This window comes from Nannospalax galili, unplaced genomic scaffold (assembly GCF_000622305.1).
Source record: "Nannospalax galili isolate Female #2095 unplaced genomic scaffold, S.galili_v1.0 scaffold1189, whole genome shotgun sequence".
NCBI classification, from domain to species: Eukaryota; Metazoa; Chordata; class Mammalia; order Rodentia; family Spalacidae; genus Nannospalax; species Nannospalax galili.
The window spans coordinates 1,652,531-1,665,113 of NW_008360313.1; the positions used below are offsets into that span (position 1 = coordinate 1,652,531).

At 40.5% G+C, this 12,583-nt stretch overlaps 1 pseudogene; it reads right to left on the reverse strand.

Annotated features, from left to right (window-relative positions):
* Positions 1 to 9,083: 9,083 nt before the first annotated feature.
* On the reverse strand, positions 9,084 to 12,155 carry LOC103727122 (annotated as a pseudogene).
* Between the last annotated feature and the right edge of the window lie 428 nt (positions 12,156 to 12,583).

Below are 12,583 nucleotides of genomic sequence, written 5' to 3' on the forward strand. Positions count from 1 at the left end.
ATACACAGGTGCCAAGGATCCGAGTGCAACTGACTATGACTAGTAATAATCAGGTACACACAGATTAGAGATGCATGTGCCAACATCTAAGTGTTATTAGCAAAAACAATGAGTCTTTCTATAAGAAGCAATATATTTTAAGATGAAATGGAGGTTTTTTATGTCTTACAGGGTTTATACTGAGTTCAATATTGTATAACTCTATTAATGCAACTGTGAACCTAAAAATGTTATAGCCACTTTTGAAAGAGATGTATCTTTGCTTTGGAACTTGTTATTAAATATGTTAAAGCTGTAATGAAATACTTCTAAAAAGTAAAGAATCTTCTTTAATGAGTGGTGAGAGGTACACTTGTCTATAAATATAAGGATAGAGTTTATAGTATGAAATTGTGTTGATTTAGGGAAGTGACTCAAGTAGGTTTTTCTCTAGGGTCTATGCCATCTCCAGCCATGTGTATTGGCTATGTTTATAGTACCACACATGAGTTCCCTCCCACTGAGTGGACTTTAAGTCCAATTAGATAGCTGCTGATTACCTCCAAGACAAAAGTGCATCTACTACAGCAATAAAGATAGTTTGCTGGGCCAGTCATTATTGAAGTTTGTAGGCTTTACAGCTGTGTAGAATCATTTGTTGATTTCTCCCTCAGCAGCTTGCATACTATCTTCTGATACTCTGAGAGCTAGTCTTCAGGGAGGAGGCTTCCATGTCCAGCTTGATTGCTCCAAGTCCTGTGTCTGAAGTATGTCATATCTTCAGTGATAGGGTCTTATGTTTAAGTTCTGGGAGGCAATCAGGGCTGTAACAATAGCCTGTATTGTTTTGTGACTCTCCTGACCCACCCCTGACCCACAACTGGAAGGGAGGTTTCCCTTGTCAGGCACCATCTTAAAAGGTGTAGGTGAATTGCAAATGAAAACAGGAGGTAGAATTTTTGAGTTTTAAAAGTTGTTCAGTCCACTTGCTCCAACTCTAAAACAGATAATGTATGTAATAATAGATCTGAGGAGACAAACCAGAAGGCCACAGAGATCCAGTTAGGAGGGAAGGCAGCATGAACTATGGTGATAGTCAAGAGAAGTTGAAGGAGTTGGAAGAATCTAAACAGATACAGCAAATGGGACTTAGCTATGGGTGTGGTGATGGGGTGGGAGGAGATATGAGAGAAGTGGTGCAGACATATTATCATGGCTTGAGCCATGAGGTGCAGGCATATTATCATGGCCTGAGCTTGAGATTACTATGAAAGGACCATGTGCATTGTGTGGGGGAAGAGATAATGGAGATTATAAATTTGTTTTGGATACTTTGTGAGATGCTTTGATAGACACAGGCAAAATTCTCAAGAAAGTATATGTATATGACAGTCTGGATCTGAGAAGAGAGATCTGAACTAAAACTAGAACAGCAGAACCAATAGGATTCATTTCCTGAAATTCCTGTAACAAACTGCCACAGTTACTGGCTTAAAATATTACACATGGCTTTTTATAGCTCTGGAGGTCAGAAGTTTGTAGTGAGTTTCATGGGGATAAAATCAAAGTGTCAATAGCACTGGTAGAGATCTCAAGGGAGAAACTGTTCCTGACTCTTCCAGCTTTTAGAAGCTACTCATGGCTTTTTTTTTTTTTTTGGCTATTCAGTTAGTTGTATGACATCATCTAATCTCCCTGCTCTGTTGGGTTCACCCAGATAATTTAGTAAAATCTCAAGACTTCTAATTTAGTTATACCAGTAATGTCTTTTTGGACATGTAGAGTAACATATTCATAGGTTTTGAGGGACAAGACATGGTATCTTTGGTGGTGGTCACTATATTGCCTAGCACACTCATATTGAAATGAGACAATGTAGTTTTCAGAACATATCTTGAAAAATTGCTGCCAACTTTAGCTAAGAGAAAGCTTGGGTAAACATGACCTTACCCTCTCAAAATCTGTAGGTTGCCTACTATGACCAGTGGGAATGTGCAGATTTACTGTGCAAGACCTCTTCTAGGACCTACATTCTTTCATGAAAGCACCTGTCTATGTAGGACATCTCCATCAATTTACATTCACCAGACAGGGAGAACTAATACTATATCCCATGTTGTGATTCTGCCATATCATCTAAAAGTTGCAGCACAAAATACTCCTGTGTAAGGACACTATGCTCCATCACATTAGTCACTCAGGAAAAAAAAAAAAAACTTAATGTAAGCAGGCAAAAGAGATTTGAAACAGTTGTACAGTTTTGTCATTTTCATACATGTATGCAATGCATTGTGATCATATTCACCCTCAATTACACCCTCTCACTCACCTCCATTTCCACTGACACCCTTCTTCCAACTAGTCCCCTTCCTACTTCCATGGCTTTTGTTTGGTACAGGCCTGTGCAGGTAGCTACTGTGGCAGCGTGTTCATGATCACAGCAGCCATGTCCTATATAGGGACAGCACTTCACAGCACTCCTTACATTCTACCCATTCCCTCTTCCACCAGTCCTTGAAGAGTCTGATATAAATATCTTGTTTAAGGCTGAGGACTCAATAGTCTTATTTTCAGTACTTTCACTAGTTATAAATCTCTGAGTTGACTGCTACTGACCACTACAAAGAGAAGCTCCTCTGATCAGGGCTGAGAGCAGCACTAATCTATGGCTTTAAGCACTTCTTTAGAAGACAATTTGACTGTACTTTCACTTGGTAAAACATCAGTAATAAATTCCCCTCTAAGGCCTGTGATCGTCCCAATCAAAAGCTTTTGACCAGGTTGACAGTACTATGCACGAGCAGGCCTCTCAGATACAATCAGAAAGTAGTGGGCACCCGCCTCTGACCCCAAGTCATGCCACTGTTGCATCAGCAGGCTTATCTTACTTGACAGGTCAGTATTGCAGTACATTCAGTCTACAGCTGGGTAAAATCATTGATGACTTTTCTCCCCGAGGCCTGTATAGCACCTTCTGGCACTATGAACACTACTCCCACTGATCATCTCTAAACTCTACATAAACTGCTGCAGATCCTTAGAGGTCTCTTCGAAGTAGCTATCATTATTCCCATTTTACAGATACATAGAGGGCAAGAGAGGTTAGGTGACAGAGACTGCACGGCAAGTCTTCATGCACCCTGAATGCATAGGGTGAAGAAAGCAATCCCAGTCTGTGTGGTTCTGCATTCCCCATAGTCCTTTTTATGTTGAAGAGCTTGGGATCTGGCCTCTTCTTAGCACTTTCTTTGAAAGTCTTTCAGATCTGTTTTCCTTCATTCTTTTGGGGACCCACTTAACTTCCACTAACCCCATCTTTTCTTATGGTAAAAAAGCACTAAGTAGCAAATGTTGCTAAGTCTTAAATGATTTACATCATTATGAGTATTTGTTTCTTAAAGAGGTGTACTTTGTTATAATCAAATTACGCTCAAAGTAAGTTTTGCTGATAGAATTTAGCTCTCACTGTACACAAGAGGGAAGAGTCCTTCTTTAAACCCTATACTACTGTGTTATCTATGGCTGAATAAGTTGAGATACTGAGCTGTTATGACTGTGGGTATCCCTTTAAATAGGAGAAACAGCTCAAAATCTATGTCCTCCTACCACTTTCTTCAAGGAATCAAGGACATAGTCTGACCACGGTGAAAAAATTCGGGCACATTAACAGACAATGGCATTTTCTGATGCTCATATAAATGGACTTTTTAAGAAACATTTTTCTTTATTTTTTTTAAATGCAAACTATTTTCCTTGGCTTAAACACTTCATGCCTTTGCTTGCTCTTGCAGTGAGATAGGGCCAGACTTGGAGAGTGATCCTGGCTTGCTCTTGTATGTGTTTAATCCAAAGAGCTGAAGAGTCCAGCTGACCTGGGTCCCATATAAGGGCATTGGCACATAAATCCTTATAGAAAGTTGCAATCTTCCTAGAGTGAACTTTCTGCATTCCTCCTTATCAAGTGTGTATCAGTGGTACCTGAGCAAGGTCCCAACATTCTGTGAACCAAATATCATTCTAGCTCTCTTTTATCCATAGCACGGTAAGACTAGCTTATTTTCAAAACCCTTCTTCAGAGAAGGATGTTTTGAGATGCACTATAAAAAACTTGATTATATTTAAAAACACTAAAATAGGGGCCTAAGAGATGACCCCTCAGTTAACAGTGTTTGCTGCTCTTACAGAAGACCAGAGTTTGGTTTCTAGCACCCATATTGGGCAGCTCACAACTGCCTGTAACTCTAGCTCCAGGGGATCTGATGTCCTCTGCTGACCTCCAGGAACACCTGCATGCTAGTAAAAATATTTGGAAAGAAAACACATTAAAACATATGGCCATCTGTTATATATTCATTCCCAAGTAGGATCAGGGTTTGAATTTAGAGCCATTGCTCCCAGATGAATAACAATCAGTGGACAAGTTGACTATTCTTCTGTACCTATGTATCACACTGAAGTATCCAGCCAGGAATCCATCTACTTTCAAGGGTGCCAACAGGTCAATTCAATAGAAGAAATTCCTCAATTGAGATTCCTTCCACTTAGGTGTGTCAAGTTGATGACTGAAGCTATCCAGCACAATCCCATAGATGAAGATGTATAGTTCTACTGTAGTGGGTGATGCTTATCACTTTCTATTTTGATGAAGCTCTCTCCTTTTAAGTTGGGAGTTGCATATTTTTGGTAGGGTATAGGCAAAGACTTGTACTCCTGCCAGCCCTGGCAGACATGATGCTCGGCTTCAGTTAAACCCAATAATCTGAGGTTTGGACATATGCCACATGTTATGTTTTATGGCGTGTACAGAGATAAATAAGTGATACATCCCTGTTTTCTAATTACTCTCCAATACATTCCAGAGCCGCCTGCTACATCCTTCTGGAGAAAAAGAAAAGCCCTCTACCCCTCAGGCACCATCACCTTCAATTCCCTGTGTAACCCAGAGATGCTACTTTACTGCTTAGGATTCTGTCACTATCTTATTAATAAGATCTTTAACACATAATTCAACAGCATTTTGTTCGTAAATGAGCAATGATACCATCTTGACATCAGTTCCAAATTCACCGGGAGAAATGGATACACCTGTCAGCAACATTTGAAATAAGGGAAGAGCCTCTTTATGACAGTTTTTTCACTCTTTCTCTTCTGTCTTGACCACCACATCCTCAGCTCTGCCTAAAATAAATTTTGTACTGAGCACCACAGAACCCAGGAGAATGTAGTTTTGAATTCTTTCCTTCCTCTTGCCTGACATTTCCCCTTTTTCTGCCTCTGTCTTTTGAATAGAGTTCCAAGAAAGAGCCTGAGTGTTTCAGTTGTGTTCATTTTCTCCAAGGCAAAGTTACAAAACTTCTTATTATGTCGCATACTTTACTTCATTTTAATCAGTCCCAAATTCTATATAAAATAAGCATATGGAGAAGTAACTGAATTTTAATACTTTTTTCTTGACTTTCCTGATGAAAAATCAGATATATTCATTGTAGCATTTTTATTGAATTTTTTGAATTTCATACAATATATTTTGATGGTATTTAGATTCCCATCCATAATTTTGTATATATTATTATGTATTATAATAATTTATATACATACAAATATATATATATATATGTATATATGTGCACCTATAGAGTCACACTTGCATTCCCAAATGTCCTTCGGTGTGGGTCTATCCACTGGAGCCTGGTCATCCTACCAAGGGTCTCACCCTTAAACAAGACTGACTCTCCTCAGGTGGGATTGGGGTTTCTTACCCACCTCCCCATGTCCTTGCTGGAATTTGGTCTGGCTTGAGTTCACAAGGTATGTATGCATGGCCTCACCATTGCTGTGAGTTCGTATAAGTAACTGCCCAGCTGTCTGTGTCCTTGTCATCATCACCACCTCTGGCTCTTACAATCTTTCTACCCCATCTTCTACAGTGATCTGAGTCTTGGGCAACAGAAGTTTCATACAGGGATAAGCAGTTTACAGCCTCTTATTTGCTGCATGTTGGCTAGTTGTGGATCTCTGTGTTAATCATCATCCTAGCATTTTTTTAAACACATTAAGTTAACTTAGAATTCTAGAGGCTTGCTTCATTTTATTTCTTCATGGTGTATTAACTACTCCTGAAGGAGGCTGAAGGATTTTCCCCCAGGATTTTAAAAGCATATTCAGTTTAATCCAGCAAACTTCATTCAGTCTCTAAGTACTAGACTCAGTATTAGAGTCTGGAATGTAAAGATGAATTAAATATTGTCTCAAGGAGTCAGACAGCAATGACAAAGGATCCCTTTATCTTAAGACATATTTAGCATTCTTGAGCTTATCTTCTCATCCAACCACTCTTTTCTGTATTGCCTATTCAGGATAACAGACAGCTATTCATTTATTTCCTTGTGAAATATTCTTAGTTCTGATCAATACCCATGCAGCATCTTAGTATTTTCGAAATTAATTTAATTTGCTTATTCTACATTCAATACATGGTTAACCTATAAGACTTTTTTGAAGTAAAAAGAAGAGCATTTGGTTTGGACATAGTAGCACACCCCTTTAATCCCAGCAATCAGAAGGCAGAGGCAGGAAGATTTCCATGAGTTTGAGGTCAGCCTGGCCTATATAGTGAGTTCTAGGCCAGATAGGGATACATAATAAGACCCTGTCTAAGAAAGAGAGGGGGAAGGGGAGAGGGACTGGGGAGCGGGGGGAAAAAGGAAGGGAGGGAGGGAGGGAGGGTGGGAGGGTGAGCAGGTGAGCATTTGATCTGGGCAAGTAGCCTCATGCTGTAGTTTGAATATGTCTTTCAAAGTTGATGTGTAAGAAACTTGATCTCCAGTACAACCCTGTTAGTTGGTGGAATTTAACAATAGGAGATTAAGTTATGGGGACTCTGGTCTCTTGCATGGATTATTGTTGTTTTCTTAGGATCGGGTTAAGTTATGTTGAGTGGGCTTGATACAAAAGGCAAATTTGGCACCTTCTTGTTTGTTGGTTTGGAACTTGTTCTGCAGCTAGGTTGGCCTCAGATTCATGTTTTTTCTACCTCCATCTTCCAGGTGCTGAGTTTACAAGCTTATGTCCCCAGCACTTAGCTTTTTTTTTTTTTTTTTTTTTTTTTTAATATACTAGCTGCATGTATGTAAGGGCACCTGTGTCATGCAATGCCTGCGGTAGTCAGAAGAGGGCACTGGAACCCCTGGAACTGGAGTTACTTGTAATCTGTTTTAGTACAGTAAGACAAAATTTCACCTGTTTTACAGAAGCAATTTAATTTTATTTATTTTTATTTTATGTGTATGAGTGTTTTATCTACATGCATGGAAGTACAACACCCTCAGAAGCCAGAAGAGGGTGTTGGATCCCTTGGAACTGGAGTTCCGGTTGGTTGTTAGCTGTCATGTAACATGTAAGAGGCCAGAGCCCCCATGACATGTGGGTGCTGGAAACCAAACCTGGCTCCTTTGCAAGAGTAGCAAGTGCTCTTAACTGCTGAGCCATCTCTTTAGCCCCCAAGGAAGCATTTTTAGAATTGAATTTATAGTTGGAGTCACAGTTTAGTAAGTGGCAGGGAGCCGAGGGCAGTGGTAGATGAGGAGCTAAGTTATGAGGTAGATGGCTTCCATCGTGTGTACCCTGTATTCCAGGATCTTAGCACCCTCCACCAGAGGTTTTGGCTCTACTAGAAAATGAGGAGGAAAGAGATGAAGTTGTTCATAGGGCCACTCATGGAGGTCAGTTTGCCATATGACTAGTCTGTCATGCTGTTCCACCTCTACAAGGTAGTCAAGAAGGGTAGTTCACATGTGTATCAGAGGTAAAGAGGAAGTGAGTTTGGTAATCTCTGTTAGGTCATCTAGCAATGGCAGAAATTTGCAGAAGGGGATGTTTATACAAAATGGTAGCCACACAGAGAAACATTACTATGTACAGATTGAAGAGACTAATGGGATTGAGTGGCCAGTTGGCTAGATGGTGATTCTGAACTCAGAAAAGAGACTTAATCAATCCTTATTTCAAAGGCAAGTATGAACCAGGTAAATAACAAAGTCACCCATTATCAACTGTTTATCTGAAACTAGAACTCTGATCAGTGTACTTCCTGGCATTCACACAGTAGAACCACCTGGCCAGCATTCTTTGGAGAAAAAAAAAATGCTTGGCTCTAGGTTAAGACCAAACTTAAAATATCACTTTATTTTTTTAAATGTAACTGATAATATAAAATATGGAAGAACTTAGAGTTCTGAAGAACTGTTAAACGTCACTAAGCATCTAAGAGCATAGAGTAGCATTTAATAAGAGACTAGCAAAGCCAGGGAGAGCCACGAAGAGGGCCCAAACCAGGCATAATGGTTCTCAACTGTGGGAGGCTAAGGCAAAAGGATCACCACAAGTGTGAAACTAGTGTGGGCTTCATAGTGAGTTCCAGGCCAGTCTGGCCTACACAGTAATTCTCTCGCTCACCCTCTTGCTCTCACACTCTCTAAAAAAAAAAAAGGAAAGAAAGAAAAGAAAAAGGAAGAAAGAGAAAGAACGAACAAACTTGGACTACTGGTTTTGCTTTCTAGTTTTAAATAGAGCCAGCATCTGGACAAATACTGAAGATAAAGGATAACCTTGAACCCTCTGCCTCTGTGTTATGTTCCTCTTCTAACATCCACAGTTCCACCAGCACCTTTCAACCCCTCTCTAGACAACAGTGCCTTTCTCCTATTCCTTGATCAATTCAAATACTCCATTTCCACCCCCAAACAAACAATGCCCTAATGAAAAAAGTGTTGACATTTATTGTTTCCCTTAATACTTGTGTGGCCCATATGAGCTAAGTTTTCTTGTATCAGTTTTGCAGATGAAAAATAAACCAATAGGTAGAACAACTAGTTGTGGAGTGCCCAGTATGTTCCACATGCTTTATGTACATAATCACATTTTTGGGGGGCTGTGCAGTGAACTTTATTGATGATATTCAATAGAGTAGAGCTCCCTAATAACCTCTTCTTCTCTTGGAGGTCGAGGATGGAAACTATGAAGGGAGATACTCAGTGTGTTGGGGGCTAAGTTGGGGCAGGGACTCTCCAGCTGAAAGCCTCTTTCTTCCTCTTGCTGGGGTGTTCTTATTGGGGTGGGTAGTCCAGGACTTCTAACTCCTTAGAGGCTATGTGAACCATGAGGTCTATCACCCTGTTCCTGTAGCCAAATTTGCTGTCATACCAGGAAATGAGCTTGACAAAGTGGTCATTAGTGGCAATGTCAGCCCCAGTATCAAAGGTAGAAGAGTGGGTGTTGCTGTTAAAGTCGCAGGAGATGACCTGGTCCTCAGTAGTTCTCAGGATGCTCTTTAGGGGGGCCCTCTGATGCCTGCTTCATCACCTTCTTGATGTCATTGTATTTACCAGCTTTCTCTAGACAGCAGGTCAGATCTATACCAGACATATTGGGGGTAAGAACACAGAGGGCCGTGCCAGTGAGTTTCTTGTTCAGCTCTGGGATGACCTTGCCTATGACCTTGGCAGTGCCAATAGATGCAGGGATGATGTTCTGGACAGCCCCGTGACTATCATGCCACAGTTTCCAGGAGGGGTCGTCCACAGTCTTCTGGGTGGTCAGGATGGCGTGAACTACAGTTCATGAATCTCTGAACAATGCCAAAGTTGTCATGGATGACCTTGGCCAGGGTAGCTAAGCAGTTGGTGGTACAGGAGGCATTGCTGACAATCTTGAGTGAGTTATCACACTTCTGTGGCGCTCACCAAAACATGTATCAGTAGAAGTGGCAGAGATGATGACCCTTTTGGCTCTACCCTTCAAGTGGGTCCAGACCTTCTCCATGGCAATGAAGACACCAGTTGACTCCAAAACATCCTTGGCATCAGCCATCACCCCATTTGATGTTGACAGGATTTCACTCCTGAAAAATGCAGACACCTTCCCATTGATGAAAAGTTTCCAGTTCTCAGACTTGACTATGTTGTGGAGCTTGCCTTGGTGAAATCATACTGGAACATGTAGACCATGTGGCTGAGGTCAATCAAGGAGTCACTGAAGGCTACTTTGTCAGAGTTGAAGGCAGTCCTGGTAACCAGGCACCAATACAGCCAAATCCATTCACTCTGACCTTCACCATTGTGTTTCAGGGATGAGGCTAGCACTGCATGAGAACATCCTGCTGTTTCTGAAATGGTGAGCAACAGAACCCATAATCACATTTCATTCAACTTTGCAAAATACTGTTATTTCCTTTTAAAATACAAGGCATGAGTACCACAGAAGTTAGACATTTTTTCCAAGATGACTGAATTGGCCCAATATAGACATGGGTTTTGTTTTTGTTTTTAATTTAATTTTATTTTATGTGAATGAATGTATTGCCTATGTGTATGTAAGCATACCTGTGTCATGCAGGTGCCCACGGAGATCAGAAGAGGGTGTTGGATCACTGAAACTGGAATTTTGGATGATTGTTAGCTGCCATGTGGGTGCTGGGACCTGAACTTGGGTCCTCTGTAAGAGAAGCTGGTGTTGTTAACCTCTGAGCCATCATCTCTCCAGCTCCCAGACGTGAATTTTCAAAGTAGATTTATCTTATTCCCAAATTTACGGTTTCCATAATGTCTGATAATCATGACGATGATGCTTTTGTTTTATAAATTGTTTTTTCTTTTTTTTTTATTTCATGGTCTTCCCAGACAAACTTCTCATTTTTATGATGGGGTTCTTGGAGATGTATAAATTCTATGAATAAATGTGGTATCTCAGTTCATCAGCTAGGATACTGATAGTTGCAAGTTTAAAAGCTCCAAAGACAAATGGCAAAACCAGAAGGCAAACAGCAAGGATATCTGTTCTCTCTTAAGGAGAATGAGGTATAGAGAAGCATCAAAGCTGATTAAACCTGTAGCTCAGTGATGTCACCGTGGCTCCAGAGTCCATCCCTCTTCCTGCTGTCAGCTGCAGTCATTCTTTGTGCCCTCCTCGATGGCACCAGGTGGCTCTCTCATTGCAGATAAGCTGGCTTTGTTTTCTTCAAAGGGAGAAAATGGAACTTCTAAACTAGTGTCTTGTTTTAAGAATGAGAATAGCCCCCCCAGAACCTCAATAGACTGCCTTTGATAGCTCCTCATCAAAATGGTATCACACACCTGTAACTCAGCTAAGCACTTTCTGAGGTGAATGGATTTATTGTGCTTGATGCAGGCTCTTCAGGCTTTGGATTTACCTAAAATAATGTGAACAAAATTGAGATTAAAGGATCAAGGCAAAGGGCTAGTCCATAGACAGCAATAGTGATGGTGACATTCATTACCAGGACTTGGTGGGAGAGAGTTAGAAGTAGGTTTCAAACTCAGCACAGAAATCTCTTGCCTTGCCATGAAGCGCAGTCTTGCTACGCGACTTGTTATAGAAATATAGAAATATCTGGGAGAGCATTCCACACTGTCTTATGGTGTTATTTTGAAATCACAAAGATTCCAAATTCACTGATAAGAAATCATATGGAAAAATGCCAAATTAGGGCTCATTCTCTTATTGTACTGAAAAACTCATGGATCTCGAATCACTAGAGTAATTTAGCTGAATCCTTTGGTCCCTTGTTTGGCTTCCTTCTGCAATGTCTTTTCCAGTTGCGGTGTGGCCTCCACTTCAACATATTTGTAGAAGTAGACTCCCTACTTACAGACTATTCCCTTTGGGGGCATTTCTTTTTGTTAAGTTATTCTGGGGGGACTATGGGAGGGTGCCAATGGGGAAGGGGGTGTAAAGATGATTAAGATGTTCTGTATGAAATACACAAAAATTCAATAAAAAATTTACAAAAAAGAGGTTATTGCTTATTTTAAATAAAGTTACTGTGAATACATAAGTATATTGTTTGCATAGCCACAAATGTGCTGTGTAGAAAGAAAAACAGGTTTCAGGTAGACTAAGATATTTCAGGTTAGCCAATGACTGGTTTGTGATTTAAATCTCTGATGCTCCATTTATCAGCTGTATAAGGAAAACCCTTAATTCCTCCCCCTACCTTCCTATGTAGTTTTCTTACCTGTAAAGTGAGTCTCACAGTGGTACGTACTTGGTGAAATTAAGTGAGTCAGTTCATGAGCAGTCTTTGTTATCATTAAATTTCGTTGTGATGACTTTGAAAACGATTTGAATTCTCTGAGACTCAGCAAAAGTGATATAACCATTCCTACTTCTGAAGATCATTATAATGATTGAATGAGGACATAAACACAGAACATGTGCACATGCACATGTGCATGTATATACACACACACACACACACACGCACACACGCACACACACACACACACACACACACACTCTTTCGGTTTCATTAGCCCAACACCTGCTACTATGCTTTAAATGTTTTCTTGCCCCCCAAAATCCATGCTGAAACTGTTAGATTTATGAGAACAGAAAAAGGGAGGAGTTTAGAGTTTAGAAATAAGAACCCAGAGCCAGACCTGCAACAGGCAAGGAAGGTGCTCCCTGAATTGGTTCAGGAAGCTCAGCAAAGGGCTAACAGTTTGTTTCCTCAAGGAATGATTATCTGCGCTCTGAAAGGTGAGCAGTCAGGTCTTATATAGGAACTCTGCTGCACACAGCTGCATGA